Here is an 18,669-nt window from a genome sequence, read left to right as displayed (position 1 = left end):
CAAAGCTAGGAGACTTTGACTTGAGCTTTAGGACTTAAGTGTAAGCCTACTTTGTTACTTTTCACCAGCATGGTTAAGTAACTTATTTATATATTAAATTATATTATATTATATATATTTAATTATGCCTAAGTAATGGATTAATTGATCCATTAATTATTACATGCAGAAAAGCTACACATAAGAGCTAAAAGAGCTCTGCTTGATGAGCAGTCATGCTGCTATCATCAAGAGTTTATAGTTTTTTTACTGTAAAGTGACTAAATTGTGCTGAGCAATTAATTCAGAATCAGAAATACTTTATTGATGAATATATTTATTGTCTAAATGTACATAACATAAGAGTAAAGAGCATAAGATGTCCACAGATTTTATTTTATGTTCACTACAGGCTTTGCCTTTGCCAGATTTAATAATGTCATCACTTTTGTTTCACTCATTTTCTTCACTGGATGCTTTGGGTAACACAAATGTTGACTTGCTGTCAAATTTGAGAGGGTAGGCAGAGAAGTAAGAGGAGATAAAGGGTAAAAGAGGGAGGACAGAAGGATTGGAGAAAAGAAGGAAAGGAAGCAGATAGGTCAGGGCAAGAAGAAGAAAGGAAAATAGGGAGGAATGATGAGAGAGAAAGGGAGGAAGGGATGGGGGAAAAGAAGACATGGTGGATGAAAGAAAGGGGGGGAAAAAATGTTTAGTTAAAGATAAAAAAGCATCCCACAACTGGCAACTTAGTTTAGCATTCAACACGTGTCGCGAGGAAGTGATGAGGAGAGAGAGAAGGAGGGAGGGAGGAATAGAGAGAGGGAGGTAGAGAGACGTTGCTAGGTGACAGAGAGTACATACTGAATTTTAACAAAATAACGGGAGAGGAGAGAGTGAGTGAGAGGGATAGAGAGTATAGCAGTCAGCAACATGTAGCCTCGCTGAGTGGAGGATAGGTCGAAACTGTGTGCGCGCGTGATTTTCTGCTTTTTGCGGGGGGTGACATGTTTTCGTTTCATCCCGAGGACATTATCCCGCAACATTAGAATCGATCAGGCTCTATGCCGCAGGAAATGTCCAGCGGAGGGATGGACGGATGGATTGTGGTGCACGGAGAGAAGACGAGGAGAGCAAAAAGAGAAGAAGAAGAGTGTTGGGCTCTTGAAAACAGTGAGTAAATTCTTTTCATGTCTTATTTTGGACCCCCTTGTGTCTCCTGGTTCTCTTGTCTTTTACGCTGAAGGTGAAAATGTTGCGCCGTGTCTCAGACAACTGTCTCCGGCTTTGCCCTTCACATTCCGACTGTTTGATGTGGGATGCTGCTGCATTTCTCCAGGGCTTGCTGTGCATGTATGTGCATCCCGGGATACTCACCCTGGCTCGCGCAGTGACTGACAGGACGCAACCGGCCGGTGCGCTAGGGTTTGACCCCTCTGTCATTGATGCGCGTGCACGCCGATATGGCCGTGTATGACTGTCTTTCACCCAGACGCGGACACACATGTACGGTCCGGTGCGCAGTCCCTCCTCTATCTTTCTTTCTCTCACGCATGAAGTGAGTGCATAACTTGCAGTCAATGACAGACAGATGCAGGCAGCTGTGATTCAGATGTGACATTTCTGAAAACCCGCATACATGTCTCCCCGCGCGCCTGCAATCTCACTGAACTGGCATTTGCATTCTGCAATTTCCCAACCGGTTGTTGCGCATATGTGCGCTATGCCCTATCCAGCGGCTGTCTTGACCACACCGAGGAAACGAGGAAACTAAAAGCCCCCCCCCCCCTCCTCTTCTCCCAAAATCTTCCCCTCCTTCCCTTCCCCTCCTCCTCCCCTTTCAGTATTATTAGCTGTAGGGCAGCTATCAGATCCAGGATCAGTCCTCTGTGTGCCCACATCAGCAGCTGGTGTGGCAGGCTGTGTGTGAAGATCACTCCCCAGGACAGACAGGGGAAATTGGGATTCAGAGCTAGGAGCGTGCACCCCTCCATCATCCTCCTCCACCTCCTCCCCTACCACCACAAAGGACACAAGCACAATTCCTCAAAGCATGATGGAAAACAAAATACTACTAGCAGCGATAATGATGTAGTTTCACTTGTGTGTGTGTGTCTGTGGTTGTGTGTATTTTATTCAACAATTTGAATTGAATTTCCAGTCATGTAGTGTGAACACACTATACATGCCTCCCTTTTCTATATCGTGATTTTTGCTGAAGTATGGCAGAGTGAGAGCAGGTGGTTAGTGTGACATTAGCTGTAAAGACTCCTGTAAAGTGCTTTGAATGCATGAAACAGCTAGTTCCATATGTAGGGACGGTTTCCCCCCTTGCCTTTTCCTTCCACTAAAAGCATCAAAGTGAGACACCTTGTCGGATATCTGTCATCTAACATCTCTAAAATATAAACTAAGGTGTCATTTTTCTTTTGCGTCTAGTGTTTCCATGAACAGTAGCTGTGCAGTGGCTCTATAAGAGCTCTGTCTAAGCTGACAAGCTAACTGTGCCAATGTATATTCTGTGTTTATTGAAATTTTGAGCATGTTTGCATGACCTTGTGCCCCTAGTAGTAGTAGAAAAAAAATCATCTTGGCTGCACTGTTTTCCTGCTTCCACCATTTTGAGGTCATAGACTGCTGAGGCAGCAGTTTTCATGATGCTATTTCTGAGGCCAGTGGACTGTTTGGCTTGATCTAGGCATTTTATCTTGTTAGATACTTAAGTCGGACAAAGTGTGATGGATAAAGATGGCTTCTTGCCTGAGACCCTCAAAGGCTGCTGGGCTTAGTCCATATTCACTCTCACCTTCCCTTGTTTTTGTGAGCCACAGGTCATCCACACAGCGTTTTGTGAAAGATGATGTGAATGTAGCTGCCACCTTAAAATGAAGAGCAGAGCTGCTCTCTGAATCACAGTAGCTTTGACTGTGATAGACAAAATGGTATGGACGGAAATGTGACGCATAACTGAAGCTGCACATGTAGATCTCTGACAAAACCTCGAAGATGGCATGTTAAACTGTTGATGAGCAAGACTAAATCTATCTGCTCATTCTTTCAAAGGTACTGAGCTACCCACGTGAAATCTGTTAGGACCTTTGTGGCAGGCTCAGTTAACGGCCCAGTATCTCCAAGATTTACACACATAGTGGGTGATTCGGCACGTAACGATTTACATCAGAGTAAATGCAGAAAGTATTGTGCTGTTGAGCGAGGCAGATTATCAGGGTGTGGAGATCGACCACGTTTCATGCAGAAGACCAGAGTTTGGGCCATACATAGACAAACAACCAGTCACCAATCAGCCTAGGCTGCATGTCTTTGGATGGTGGGAGGAAGCTGGAGCACCTGGAGAAAACCCATGCAGACACGGGTAGAACATGCAAACTCCATACAGAAAGTCCAGGGCAACTGGGGTTTGAACCCGTGACCTTCTTGCTGTGAGGCGACAGCGCTATCCACCGGACCACCGTGCCACCCCTATATTGTAGAAAGTGATCATTTTAAAAATGTCTGCATCGGATTTAATCTGCGATTTTGCAGAATCATCCAATATTGACATTCTTGTCTGGTGGTAGAGTTGCACTCAATCCTTGGACAGTCATTTTCTCCAGTTGCAACTAAACCAAATCCCAACATTTCCCCAGTGATGTGTTTCCACGCATTGTAATTCTCAAGTTGTTGTAGCTTGTTAAAGTTATTTAATTATTCAGCGGGGAAGCCATTTCCTACATTTAATTGAAGTGCTTTTCATATTTGAGTTGGAGTAGAAAACAGCTGTGCTTCTGTTTCCTGAGGGAATCAAAACAAGTGTGATTGGTTGTTTGCAGGTTGTCGCTCTGCCATGTCAAAAGACATTTGTATAAAGTTAACTTTTCTCAACTTCTCCACTTTGTGCCACTGGATGGCTTTAGAGTCTTGAATCCTTGGGAGCAATGTAAATTGGGGGTTCCAGTCATGGTAAATGGCACCCTGTCGTATCTCTAGTATTTGTGAATGGGAAGTTAAATGGATGTGAATCATATGCTAAAGACTTCACAGTCACTAGATATATACACAGTTTAATACTTATGGGAGATTTTGGAACAACATATTAGGCAGAGCTCTTCACCATCATTATCATCACATGACCAAATGAGGGATTATCTTCTGGAGGGATGGTGTTCATCCCTGGAGATTTTATTCCGCATAAGCTGTTCTTGAAGCTCATGGTGAAACAAACACCTCACTTAAACACTTTATGTTGGTTCCGCCATTCATTTGTCCCCGGTCTGTGCATTTCCTACTCTGAATGTCCAAATTTACTCTCCTAAGGGATGTAACTAAGCCAATTTAGGTAACTATGAGGAGAAACCTTTCATCAGCTTCCACTGATTCTGGGTTTTGAAAGATGCGGCTATTAGCTGCAAGTAGGTTACAAAAAAAATGAAGAAAAGAAAAGAGAGCTTGGAATTAGAGTCATGGCTGAGATGAGACAGACAAATCAGGTCTGAGGCTGAGACAGACAACTTTTAGTTTGAAGAACTGCAAGATGATGGTAGCCACTCCACACTGTAGAGTCATGAAGTTCACTGCAACATATTATCGCATTCATTAATTCCTACAATATTCATGTTTTTTTACAATGTTGCTGCGCCAGAGCTAAATGCCCGCTGGCGGAGGAATCTGTAGGCAAAGTGATGGTGCTTTTTTAACTGAACAGGAGAACTACAGACTTCACTTCAAACTGTTATAGGTGCATTTCCATCAGCTGGTTTGGAGCGAATAAACCAGGCTACGGCAAGCGTAGGTACCTTGGTAGTTGAGGTTACACATGGCTGCAATAAATAAGACGTATGGGTTCCAAACCAGAAACAAAACCAGCTGCAGGGAACTGCTGGCCATTGATCTTAGAAAAATGGAGAGACGTCCTCAGGAATGTGTTCCAAGTGGGCAAACTGCTACCAGCCATGTCTCCGCTTGTGATGGGAATATCCGGCAAAACTCCGACAGCGGAAACAGCTGATCAGACGTGAGTTACAAGTTCAGAACTTATTCGGCAAAAGTGTTTCAATCTCCCATTTAGTGCATTAACAGTTTTTTGACAAAGGCAAAAAACACCTCAAGCATTGTTTTTTTTTTGAAATTTGACGTTTCCATCAACCTTTTCTAATGTGATACTTCAAAATACGCTGATGGAAACACGGCAAAAGACTCTACTTCTGAACAGAACAGTCATCAAAAAATTGTTAGGGAGAAATCGCTTTTTGAGCCTGCTCAATTAACCTAAATAACATATTAATCTGAAGCATGATTTACCTAACACTACCCATGCTAAGTTATGAGTAATAATGTGAGACATTTTTTAATGAACCAGAGCCTGCAAGACAGTTCGGGTAGACCAACTTGAGTTTGCTGCTACACTCTCACGGCATACTTCTCTCACTGCAACAAATATCCAAGATACCCTTCATTCATGGTGGGGTATTTCAGCCCTTAGTGCGCTGCTGATTCTGCCACACTGCTCACCTGAAATCTATGTTGCAGCTTTCTTCTACTGCTGTTGATGCTGTCAGCATTTCAAAAGTCCCACCTCCACCCCCGCATCCACCCACTCCACCGACTCCGACACAGAGTATTGACGAGGTCAGAGCCTAGACCCCAAACATTAATGCTCATACATATTCTACATTTGCATGTAGAAAATTTTCTTTTTCATTTTCTTTCCTGTGCTTTGGTTCAGTAAATGCAGGACTGTTGCCTTGTGCGCATTTCAATCTTACTCGGAAATATAATAGCAAACACTAATGCAAATGTCTGCATATGTTCGCATTCTGTTTGAGTTCCAGAGTGACGGATTCAAACAACTACTGTGAGTTTATAGATTATTCCAGTCTATTTCACCCTTGTCTTGTTTTTGTTATTTTTGCCATCAGTCCTAATAACATTTTACTCACCAAGTTAACTGTTGAGGACTGCAAAAGCATCAGCATCACTAAAAAGAAGTCAGACAGGTCAAGAAACACGATCAGTCTGATGATCAGACAGGTTGTAAACAATCCAACAGATGAGCCAAATTTATGTGGAAAAGAAAACAAAGGTGAACTGTAAAATAACTGTCCAAACTCTAAACATACATCACAGTTTATTGATCCATTTACCTCTTCAACTTTGACCTACTGTACTTACAATACTTGTGTGCGAACACAGCTTTTGTGTGCAATGAGGGATTATTACTGGTCTTTCATGTGCACTAATTTAAAATAAAGTGCTAAATATTTCGTATCTAAATGTTTGGCTTGTTAGCAGAGAACCAGTCTAATGTTCTCACTGCTTGAGTCTCTTGCTCGTCAGACTTTGTTTTAGCAATGTTGTCATGTTCCCATATCTTACTTTGGTGACGGCAATGTTTTTGTAACGATATAAACGATAGCCAGAACTAAGAATAAGACCCTTGCTAGCTTGTTAACTCGCTTAAAAGCAAAAGAGAGAGAGAGAGGAAATGGAGGATTCCAACCCTCCACTTCATGCGCACAGGTACCTCTGTGAAACCTGCCACCTGGTGTGTTTCTCCGTGTTCGAATACAGCAGTAGGAGTTGTCATGTGTCATCACTCCGCACAATCCATCACAGTGTAGTGGTGGCGAAGCAGAGCCACAGGCAGACAGACAGAGTGACTGAAGGCTGACGCTGCCCGTCTGTGTGTCTCTCTTTCTCTGTTGTCAGTCATCCTCTCTCGCCCTTCGTCCCTTTGTCTCTGTCTCTTCACCACAATCACACACATTTAATTGTTACACTAAGCCGTCTGAATACTTCATTCATTCACATAATCCCCAAGTGTTGTTGAAACACAGACTCTTGTGTGTGTGTGTGTGTGTGAGACAGCTTGTGGGAGTGACATCATATCCATTGAAGGGCTGCGCCAGGCTAAATGAGTTCAGCCATTTTGGATCGCTTTTCTGTTGGACTTTATTATGGTTTATTATTGTTTATTTACTTTGTTTGATCTGCATTTTCTTTTGGACTCCCTTCCTCCTTCTTTCCTCTCCCCGTTCCTTTATTTCTTTCTTTTGTTTTTAATGTTCTTTTAATTCATCTTTTCTCCCTTCTCTCCACCACTTTTCCCTTCTTTCCTCCTCCACTTTCCTCCAGATCCTTCTTTTTTTATTCATCTTCTTCCCAATAACTTCCATCACCTTTTGGTCTCAAATTATTCTCACTAGTGCCCTTTCATCTTTCCTTACTTCCATTCTCCAGTACTCCTTGCCCCTTTTGCCTCCTTCCTTCTGCTGTTCCTCTGTTTCTTCTTTACTTCCATTTTCCTTTGGTGTCTCCTTAATTCCTTGGACTATTTCTTCCTTCTTTCCTATACATCCTCCACTGCCTCCTTTATTCCTCCCTCCCTTGTCTTCCTTAATTTCATTCTCAGTCCTCTCCACTTCCGTGTCTTCCTTCTTTTATTCCTTGTTTCATCTTCCTCTAATTTCCCTTTGCTTCCTTCAGTTTCTTTTTATCCCTTTGCATCTCTTACGACCAGTGCTTATCTATCTTTTCTTCCTTCATTGTTTTTCCTCTTTTTCCCTTACTTACTTCTGTTCTTCCTTCTTATATACATTCCTACTCTTCTCTTTCTTTATTCTCTTTCCCCTCTTTTACCCATGTTTGCTTTCCCTTTCCCCAGTTTGGATCCATATTTCCTCCCTTCCTAAATATCTTTATATCCCCCCCTCCCTCTCGCTTTTCTCCATCTCCTCCACTTCCTCATTCCACCCTTCCCCTCCCTCTCACAGTGAAGCCACTCATATCTGCTGATTTCCCCCCCTCTATCAGCACTCTCCATCAGCCTCTCTAGATGGATGCCTGAGAACAAGGAGATGAATGGACTTGCACTCATCCCTGGGTGTGTTTCATCACGTTTGGACATGACTCCCCCTCCTCCTCCTGTGTTCCGCCTCCTTATACACACATACACACACATACTTACACACCCCTCCTTCGGCATATCTGATGCAGGACTTCGGCCAGTGTCAACAGTGTGGAAAGAAAACTAACTGGACAAGCCAGCTGTGTCAGATCAGGAGCAATTGGTGTTGGGGTGAAGGAGGGAGGAGAGAGAAGAAGAAGAACGATCGAAGGGAAGGAGGCAGGAAGGAAAAAGAGATTGAATGCAAGGAAAAGGGAAAGTTTGGGGCAAAGGAAAGAGGAAAGACTATAACAGAGGATAAATAAAAGAAGGTAAAGAGTTGAGAAATGAAGGGTCAGAAAGCAGGGAGGAGGAAAGCAGAGTAAGATGGGAACAAAAGATTTAGGAAGGAAGGATAGACAGAGGGAAGAAAGATAAGATGGTAGAGGACTGGTAGAGAAGGTGGTGGTGGAAAGGAGCCAGTGGCTAGGAACCGTGAGAGACAAGATGCTGCAGTGTCAAAGTTAATCGATGCACGCCGAGTTAACATATGCCATTTGGTGGACACATGACAATGTCAGGAGTGGGTGTGTTTCCAGCAGGCGTGGATTCAGTGGGAGCAGCGGGTGAAGAAACAAAAAGGAAAATGGAAGACGAGAAAACCATTTTATTTTCTGATAATGGAGTTCACATAAGGCTGACACAAATCTTTACGACATAAATTCACGAGGGGTGTATTAAAACAGAGATTAATTAAATTTGCTTTCATTTGACCTTGTTTTGATTACGAAATGAGTAACTGCATTAAAGCAGACTTGACTGATTTGATAAAAGCTGAACATGCCTCGATTGGAGGAACGTGTTTAGAGTGCTTTACCACTGTGATCAGCGTTACAGGTTTTCTATTTAGCCCCACAACCCTATCAGATGGGCTCAGGTACACCATCAGCTTGCATTGAATTGTGCGACAGCAGAGAAAACACCGTGGCTGTGATTAATCCATGGCTGCACATGTGAATAAATCCAAGACATTTTAAATGTTTGGAATGTCTATTTATAGGTATATATTTGTTTTTGTTTAATTTGGTTTTTAGTAGTAGATAAGTTTTCTTCAGCTATCACTTGGAGTGGCAGAAGATGTGCAAATCAACTATATATCTGTTACTTTAGCTATGCATTTAGACTTTTCTGCTTGTCTGGTTTCCAGTTTTGAGATATTCTTAATTGCAACATGTTTTTTTGAAAACACACAAAAAAACATGTTTTTGTGGTCACTTGAGGGCAAGTAGCATTGTAATGCTCCGTATTTATATAGCACCTTTCTAGTCTTTTTGACCACTCAAAGCACTTTTACACTACATCTGCATTCACCAATCAAACACACAGTTCATACACTGAGCCTAAGTGCTCAAACAGAAACTGACATTCACACAGCCGTCAGGCGCAATTCGGGGTTCAGTATCTTGCCCAAGGACACTTCGACATGCCTGGGGGATTGAACCTCCGACCTTCTGATTAATGGCCAACCCAAGAAGTTAAGAAGTTGTCATCACAACACTAACATGTTACCACTTTACAAAGTTTATGTGCCCAACTATCCAGTCTAACTTTGCCTGTGTCCTGTTTGGTGCTGAACAGGTGGGTTTATCTGAGATTTTCATTAACTACTACAGTGTGTCTGGAAATGACGCTGATGAGAGCGCTGAGAATGAACCAAAACAGTAAGGTTGCAAGCCATAAAATCAAAACAATGTTGTAAAAGATGCTATCAAGCTGAGGAAACCTCAGGAAGAGCGACACAGGAGGGACCCCTCTCTCAGGATGGACAAACATTCAATAGATGTCATGTGTACAGAATAGACGAATATGATAAAATTACAAAAATTACAATATGGACAATCATGATGGCATAATTATAAATTGATTGTAACATAGCTTATATGAAGAATGTATCAAATCAATAAGTATACTATAAATCAGCATCACACCAATTTGTAAATTAATTTGGGTCTGCTTTCCTCCTGATCACAAACATGTGAATATATAAATATTTAGCTGAGCTACTCCACATGTACTGATTGGCAACTGCCAAGTACCCCCTGGAGTAACAGTACACCTGAATGGGAATCAATAATCTAGATGTAGACCTCGTTTGACATGCAAGTCACCAAATCAGTTATAACAAGGATTGTGGCACTGGCCATTTCAATCATTCGACTCCTCCACTGATACAATAGTCTTTTGATTGTGATCAGCACAGCTGGTACAAATAACTATCTATTTTTAAGAGTGCACATCAAGGTGCTCATCTGAGAACACTGTCGCTTTTTTGCAAAACATGGCGTTTTCTCCTTTGTGGTATTTTAAGGTAGACAGAGAGCGAAAATTAGAAAGAGAAGTGGATGACGTGCAGGAACATTTCTGAGCTAGATTTGAAACCAGGATCACAATGACACAGTGCATAATGCGCCTTGAACTGTTTTATTAACAAGAAATGGCAGGAAAGTAATGATAATTCTACATAACACTGAAAGCTATTTAGGGTGTTGATACTCAAACATTCATTCTGCCGCTGCTGTGTAACCTGCTTTTTGGCACAAGATATGATCACAGTAACACATTTGTTGAAGAATGGTGTCTGGTCTCAGGTCTAAGCAGGGTGGAGCTGCTCTTCATCTTTGTTTTTTCTTACTGCCTGGGTCAGGTGTCATGCTAATCCCTCATTTAGGATTATCCAAGCAGCCACATCAGATACTTGAGGAAAAAACGTGTCAGGGATCACGTAAAAAGGTAGCGGTGGTAAAGAAAGGCAACAGCTTGTGGAACATGAGAGAGGCAGCTTGAGAGGGAGAGGATGAGAAAGACAAGGGGAAAAAACAAAAGGACATTCAGAGAACATTCTGGAATTGAAGTGAACTAACCAGGGGCTCACCGGGCTGGCCTGTCGCTGTAAATCTACATCAGCGGATTAATGTGGCTCGAGCCTGCTGAGGAGGGAGGGAGGGATGAAGGAGGAGGAGGGAGGTGAGGGATTTGTACGGTGCACCTGTAACCTCACCTGATGTAGCGCTCAGAGACAAGGGCACTGGGGAGCAACAGAGGGCAGGTGGCGAGAAAGCGGATAAAGGGTGAAGAGAAAAGAAAGAGATGAGGATACTGAGGTAGAGGGGAAATCTGCACCTGTAGCACTGCATCACCTAAGGATTGTTTGTGGTATTTCTCCACCTCCTTTTGGTCTTTTTTTCCTCCCCCATCTCTTTCTATATTTCCTTTGCCCTTTCATTGCTCTCTCTTCTGCTCCCTCGGTTTCCATCCTCTCCCTCCCTCCTTTCCTTTTCAGCCATTCCGTCAGCTCAGCTCAGCTCAGCCTCGGCTGCATATTACCCTCCAGCCACAGTACATTTTTGACTTTGTAGGCTATTAGCCTGTAGCCAGCCTGAATACCCTTCCCTGCTAAAATCCAAGTTGAATATTGTTAGAGGAGCTTTGGAGACAGAGGCAATTTTGATATGCTGTTGAGAAAATGCCTGTGTGACTCTTCCCACTGTCAGAGGCTCTAGGGCTCAGTTTCGACAAGATCTTTCCCTCACGCTGCCTCTCAAGGTTGCAGTGACTACAGCGCAGTGAATGCAATGTAGTCAATTAGGCAGGGTTCGAATCCCTGCACAGGCCTGATGGGGGAAACTGGACGAGTAACACTTTCTCCTTGCTTAAAGACTACTGCCGAGGTGCAGGCACGCAAGAACTGAGCCCCCAGCTGCTCTGTAGCTAACAGAGGATGGCTATGGTTATACTGGGCCAAAATTTGTGTACTTGAATGAATGTGAAACAGGACCGTGTCAGAAATTAGTCCGTGCAGCACGACCTCTACATAGTGATCCATGATGCATCACCAGATCATGTAGATCTTCCCAAAAACAGACTTTGGTTCCAGGGTGATTTTTCTGTGGAGAAAATGAATGGAGTTTATGTATAAAAGGTTTTTTTTGTGTGTCTTTGTCTCTCTAATGGCACTTGGTGCATCGATTTCTGTATCCATTTTCAAGTCAAAGCAGTAATTTCGCCAATAGCAAGCTAAACACTTGTGTAATTTGTGTCACTGCCAGCAAGAGTCATCTCTTTCTCTCCACACAGATAAAGCAAAATCAGCAGCAAGCTTCACAAGTTAAATTTAAAACGTGATCAATAAGCAGAACTTCCAAATTCATAAATGTTCACATGATTACAAAAAAATCCATATAAGAGCCAACAATACTGACACAGAAACGCCCACTGCAGTGGCTGTGGGTGACGTAAATGATATATCTATATAATTGTACAGCTTTATATTGGTAAAATTACTATTTTGACTTGAAAACTGAAATTTATGGACCCTGTGCTATTAGAGAGATAGAGAGAGACATATTATACAAAGGTTAAAATGTCCATCCTGTGCTGAATGTAGATAGTGACAGGGGCAAATATGTGAAAACGGCATTAATTTCACCCTTACAAAAATTGCTTTGGAGCCGTAACTCCATATTTGGGTCAAGCTAAAGTCAAATTTGATAATGATGCATGGGAATAAAAATATCTCTTTCTTTTTAGTAAGTGGTACTATGAAAAGTTTTAAATTTATATAAATTTCTTTGTATGCACATGTAAACTAATGCAGTTCAGGAATGAACAGCCGTAGTACATCTCTGTAGACAGTAAAAACAATTCCGTTTCTGCTAGCTTTACTGTCAGTGTTGCATTTGACATGATTCATCACAGTATTCTCAAGTCACCCTACATTGGGAGTTTGGTCAATCATGTGTCCAATAAATATAACAGTTTTTAGGTGTAATGCAGGGAAGCTGCCTTGGTCCCCTTCACTTCTAACTATATGCTTTGTTTAGAGAATGTCGTCAGAAAACATACATTCTCCAAAGTTGCAGATGAGACAAAATTCTACATTTCTGCAGAGCCAGAGCAGGCTTGCTCTCGGCCAGTGGACAATCAAAAATTGGAGGTGTAATTCTTCTTTCTGAAGGTCAAAGGAGACAAGATAGAATCACATTTTCTTTTCTAAAGGAAATGCACTATGATGATTTTGGGTCTGTGGTTACCTAGAATAAATCAAGCTTTTGTGTTTTTAAGATCAGTGACCAAAACAGTGTTCTCAGAAAAATAAATTAAGATGGCATAGAAAAACTAGTTCATGCTGAACTACACTGTTTCTCTTTTCAAAAAGCATTGTTAAGGCTTGATGATTGCATATAAAGCTCTAAATGTTTTTTTTTTATGACCAGTCTTCACTACAGACATCTTTTTGTCTTACATCCCTTTACATTCACCCAGAGGCTCCACTGCAGGTCTTTGATGGCCTGATAGCTGGAGATTTATTTTTAGTGAGCAATTTATAGTGACAGCCTAAATCACATCTATTTCACCTAGCTTTTGCACTAATGTCATGGCATGGGTAGTACTGGTAAAATAATTTATTGTTTGGTCTAGGGGATTATTTAACACTAAGCCTTTGAGCTGTATTAGCTACCAGCAGGCCACAACATACACTGAATACCTTGGTTCTCAGTGAATAAGAAAAGGATTAAGGACTTACCTGAAAACTGAAGTTTCCCTTGCTCGACTGTGTGGTTGGCCAGCCTGCTCAGTAGGATTGGGTATCAAGAACTGGTCGCCAAGTTGGAATCGGTACCAAATTTCCAAGAACAGTGGATTTAATAAGATACGTGCATTTCGGTTCCGCTTATCGGTTCCTAAATTATATTTCACACATACTCATATTTCATATTTGATTCACGCTCCTGATTAAACTGCAGTGAGCATTTTACAGTCCATTAAAGTTATACTCATGTGCCAGGACCTGCTACGCAGACCTAATATAAAGTCATTTGTTACGCATTACGTCAACAAAACATACGAGAAGAAAGTACTTCGGTGAGTAGCTTCACTAAAAAAGATAACGACACACTGAAATGCAACACCCGAGGAAGTAGCTTCAGTATGATGAACCATTTACTTTGACATGGCGTGAATCACCGTGTTCAGTGTGCCGTGTTCTTCCCAGCTACAATGACGCCTTAGATACAGCTAACGCTAAAAGTAGCAACGTCTCACGCTCAGGTACAAAACACAGGTGAGCTGACATTCACCTTTTATATTGAAGGGAAACTAATGATGTCCACAAATTATTCCAATATAAATTTTTCTTAGATACGAGTCCCCAGAGATGCCCTTCTAGTATAAAAACGTAAACCATTAAGGGGAAGATGAGCAAGTAGAAAGTGGTTGAATGTCGTGAAGCGGTGACAAGATTTGTGGTGAAGGGGTTGGAATCAAAACCAAGGTTCAACAAGAACCGGTCGATGAACGATAAAATAATGATACCCAACCCTACTGCTCAGGTCCACTCCGGTCCTCTTCTCATCTCACCAACCATGCACTGAGCTTGCCGTCAGTTTCCAATGATGTTCGGTTTATGTAATGTTTTATTATTGTAGAGCACATTTAGCTACATTCTTTAAATAAAGGGTGTTCAGTGTGAAGCTCAGTGTGAAGCTTGGACTAGTGGAACAACTTGTGATGTTGGAGCACTTGCAGTACATGACTTCAGTTGTGTTTCAGTTACACCTCAAAAATAAAAGCAGTTTAATAATAATAAATGAAAAATACAACCATGTGTTGCAAAATGATACATAAACCTATCTTGTACCTTGTGATGCCAAACGTTAGTAGAAGCTTATGATATAACACTTGCAGGTTATCATTGTGATGATATAAATAGATAGATAGATAATCATGCCACACTGCCTCATGCAAATAATAACTCACATTAAAATCAGTAGAATAAAAAGTCCCGTTCATTGCCACACAGCCAGCTTGTGACATTTGTGTCAGCAGAAGTGAAAAATTACTTTGACATTTACAATGTATAACAGCTTTTTGTGCAACGGTGAACATAAACACACAGAAAAACCGAAGTATTGTACACATCATGTATAGTTTAAGGCTGGATCATGACCCTGCTGAAGAAGCAATGCTGATGCAGCTGTGGAATGATGTTTCGCTACCTGTAGACACTGTTGGTTGTAACTGTAATTTAATTTCACCTGACCTCTTCCTCTGCAGCTGCAGAGCATTTTGCCCAAAGTAGTTTCTGCAGATGCCCCCTATCTGTCCACAGTTCAGCAGGCTAATAGGATGATAAGCGCCATTTGCTTGAGAAGATCTCTTTAGTTCTACCTAAATCCCTTCTAATTTGCTCATTTTGCCAACTTTAGTAACACCCTTTGTTCACTCTAGGCGGAGATGAAAATGCCATTGCGTAATCAATCAGCTGTGTATAGTTGATCATTACATTCAGGCAGCGACTTTTCTCTTACACTTTCTCTATTGCTGCATGGAACATGGAAATTCAAGGTTCAATTTTTTCTTTGCTTTCCCTGCAGCTGATGTGGCCTTTGCACTCTTGTATAACTGGATCCTTGTAATATTAGTGAATTATAAGCTTATTATTCTTTCTGCCAGGTGTTTTGGATGAGTGTCGGCTATATGCCTAAACCTAAAAGTGATGCTGCCCTCATATTTGCTTCTTGTTTTGCTTGTGATAGAGGTATTAAAGTCAGCTGCTGAACTGTTTTCTTTAAATCCCTTTTTTACACAGGAAAGATTTGCTGAACATGGAGGTTGTGCTGTTTTTAGTCAAGCCCTAAATGACACAGCTGTCTGCCACTGAAGAATGTTTTTATCATGTTTAGTGTGTTGCTCAAAGCCAGCCTGGCAGTATTGTTCAGGAAGAGGAAAGCTTCTCTAAACCACTCTGAATTTTCCAGCTGATCAGCACAAGTGGAGGTTCCTCTGGATAAATGAATGGCAACCTGCATCTGCAGCGTGTTACAAGTGTCAAAACACCCACACTCATTGTTTTATATTTAAGTCCACATACTGGTGGAAACTTGATGCGTGTCACCTCTCCAGGAAAGCAGAAATTAGATCACATTTGCTTCCCAGATTGATACATCCCAGCCACTGTACCTTGACTTCTTTTGTCTGCAAGGCGCAGGTGTTTGCTACAGGTGTTAAATGACACAATGGCATCAATAGACACCGCTGGTGTGTGTTGCGTTTAGTCTCCACTGGTATTTCCACACAGGCTTTTTTATGTGTAAAGTAAAAATGCACATAAAAAGATGTGGATAATACTGGTACTTACAGATAGAAAGCATGTAGGGTTAAAAGAGAGTTACTTTGGTCTGAGAGGCTTACAGCAGGCAGGGCAGCCAGGCCGACAGGTCAAGAGTATGAACAGACAGAGCATGCAAGACATCAAGACATCAGTGATGTGATCAAAATGGGTTTGAGGCATGTGAAAATGACTGCAGACAGAAATTATTAGTATGCCAATGCAGGGATCTAACAAAATATCATGCTAACCCTAAATGACATGTTCTGTTATGTTTCAGATGCAGATGTTAATATTCATTTCATTTCATTTCATTTATTTGTTTATTTGACAGGGAGAGCGCTCACTAATAAACAGCAAAATAACTGTAAATGAACCAGAGTTAGCTCAACAGGCTAATTTTCATCTGTTGTCCCTGGCCAGTTATTATGAGGGCAACCTAAAATAAAGATTTAAAATGACATAAAATGACTTATTACAGTCCACAAGTAATAACAATATATACAGAATACAACATATCAACAAACAACATAGGCAAAACATAACAAGAAATGAAAAAGACTGACAAAAGACAATCTGCAAACAAGCAACAACTCTTAGTAGGCAGTCAGTAGTCTAATGTGCACATATCTGATTATCAATTAGCCACTTCTTAAGCTGACCAATAAAAGAACGATAAGTATTTGCTTCTCTTATCAGCATTGGAAATAGATTCCAATGTTTAGATGCTGTTACAGAGAACGCTGACTGACTTAAAGCACTTCTTCGAGTAGGAATGATAGAATCCCCTTTTGTGATACCTCTGGTAACATGAGTGCCTGCTCTCTGCATAACAAATCTCTTCAGTGGAGTGAGGCAGTGCTGTGCAATATCTTATAAAGTAGACAAACTTACTTTTTACATGAGTTCTAAAACAGAGATTTGAATCAATCCAGACACCCAGATACTTGTATTCTCAGTCACAACTTGCAAATATTGAGCTGATATTATTATGTCTGGGTCTGGAGTGCTACATGGTCGCTTTGAAAAGAACATGCTAACCGTTTTACAAACATTTAACATAAGACATGACCTGTAGTCTGACATGTTTCCTTTCCAAACAGGAATTTAATGCACCATGATCACCTAACATGACCATGACCATTTCAAGACCTGCAAATGTTTGTACTTTGAGGTATAAGGCAAAAAGATAAGGTTGAGAATCCACCGTACTGGATTGGCTAATGGCCAACATTTTTAATTTACAATGTATATATGTGTGTCTGTATGGTTATTTGTGTTGTGCAGCTGAGTGTCATGTTAAGCAGGATGTGCGATCCCAATTGGCTGACATGAGACCAGCCTACTTCCTGGTTCTGGCCGGTGATCTGATTGGTGCGGCGTCTGGCAATCTCCTCCAATCATCTATCGCCTTCCAGACTATCCCCTGTTTCAATAGCAGCCTCCCTCCTGAACTTGGTAGTTGTGATTTTGCCATTGATCAACTCAAACTGTTTGTCCTGCGCAAGTGAATGTGTTAATTTCTGTAGGAGTGATTTACGAGTGTAGTGTTCCTTGTGTTACCTTAACCTGTGAACTGTGGTAAGGGAATTGGGCAAGGATCTTAGTGGGTTTAAATGATACTAACCATACACCTGTCGATAAAGTTTATGTTTAGACACAATAGGCGTAGAGGTTGCCGCTCATTTTGTATTCTGATTACTGGTGATGGGTCAGAGAGAGTTTTGTTTAAGTTGATATTGAAGTAGGTAGTGGCTGTCTTTCATTTTGGAGAGACTTCTGTAAGTTATATTTATTTCTTTGATTTAAGCAGCACCCACCAGCCCTTTTTCCGTTCTTTTTTGTGAATCCTGCAACAATTAACAAGACCCTACACATGGATTGACTTAGAAGATGCTTAGTGGACAGATGACTGAATCAGGGAATGGGCTGAGGTGGGAAATTAGACAGCTAGTGGGCAGTTGAGGAATGACAGGTCTAACACTTAATATCAAGACAAAGATGGCGCATTCAACAACAGGACATAAAACATTATGTTGCAGTTTATGGTAAAACATATATCAAAGCTGTGCAGTGTTTGTTTTCCTGAGCCGACAGCTCCTATTTTCTAACCTCAGATAACAATGACCTTGTGAGTTTGTGTGCATTCACGACATGTCCTGCATCCTGATTAGAGAAGATCCAGTGTGATTATCTGGTGTGTGAGGTAAATAATTCACATTCTCAGTCCGGCAGAGCAGCTTAGTGGCTGCAGGGCAGCTCCTCAGTGAGAATACACTGCATACAGGAAAAGAGCAAGATAGTGCTGTAAATAATGCAAGATTAATGTGATGCTTTGTTGACTCCTGTACAGATAACTAGGTAGCATTGAATAATAAATTACAATGTACTGACCAACAGAGAAAATAAAGTTGAAAAGTTAGCAGAATTATTATTTTTAAAATAATAATTGTTATCAAGCAGCTTCAATGACTTCAATGAAAGAAATGAAAACTCTACTATAAAATATTTGAATGGATTGTATCATTTTCCAAATTAAAAGCAAAAAACTTTTACTGTTGCAAAAGCAAAATTAAGGATATACTAGGCTCAAGGACAAAAAATATCAATGAGATTGAAAATAATTTATGTCTTTACTCAC

At 41.2% G+C, this 18,669-nt stretch overlaps 1 protein-coding gene across 1 annotated transcript in view; it reads left to right on the top strand.

Annotated features, from left to right (window-relative positions):
* Positions 1-894: 894 nt before the first annotated feature.
* The window catches only part of LOC123976743 (glutamate receptor ionotropic, NMDA 2D-like), a 198,403-nt gene continuing 180,628 nt past the window's right edge, over positions 895-18,669 (top strand). The window contains exon 1 of the mRNA XM_046059091.1: positions 895-1,152. The gene's annotated coding sequence lies outside the window, so the exon portion shown is untranslated. The remainder of the gene's footprint in view (positions 1,153-18,669) is intronic.

The sequence above is a fragment of the Micropterus dolomieu genome, linkage group LG09 (genome assembly GCF_021292245.1).
Source record: "Micropterus dolomieu isolate WLL.071019.BEF.003 ecotype Adirondacks linkage group LG09, ASM2129224v1, whole genome shotgun sequence".
NCBI classification, from domain to species: domain Eukaryota; kingdom Metazoa; phylum Chordata; class Actinopteri; order Centrarchiformes; family Centrarchidae; genus Micropterus; species Micropterus dolomieu.
Note: the sequence above shows the minus strand (reverse complement) of the source record. Positions and strands in the feature narration are given on the sequence as shown.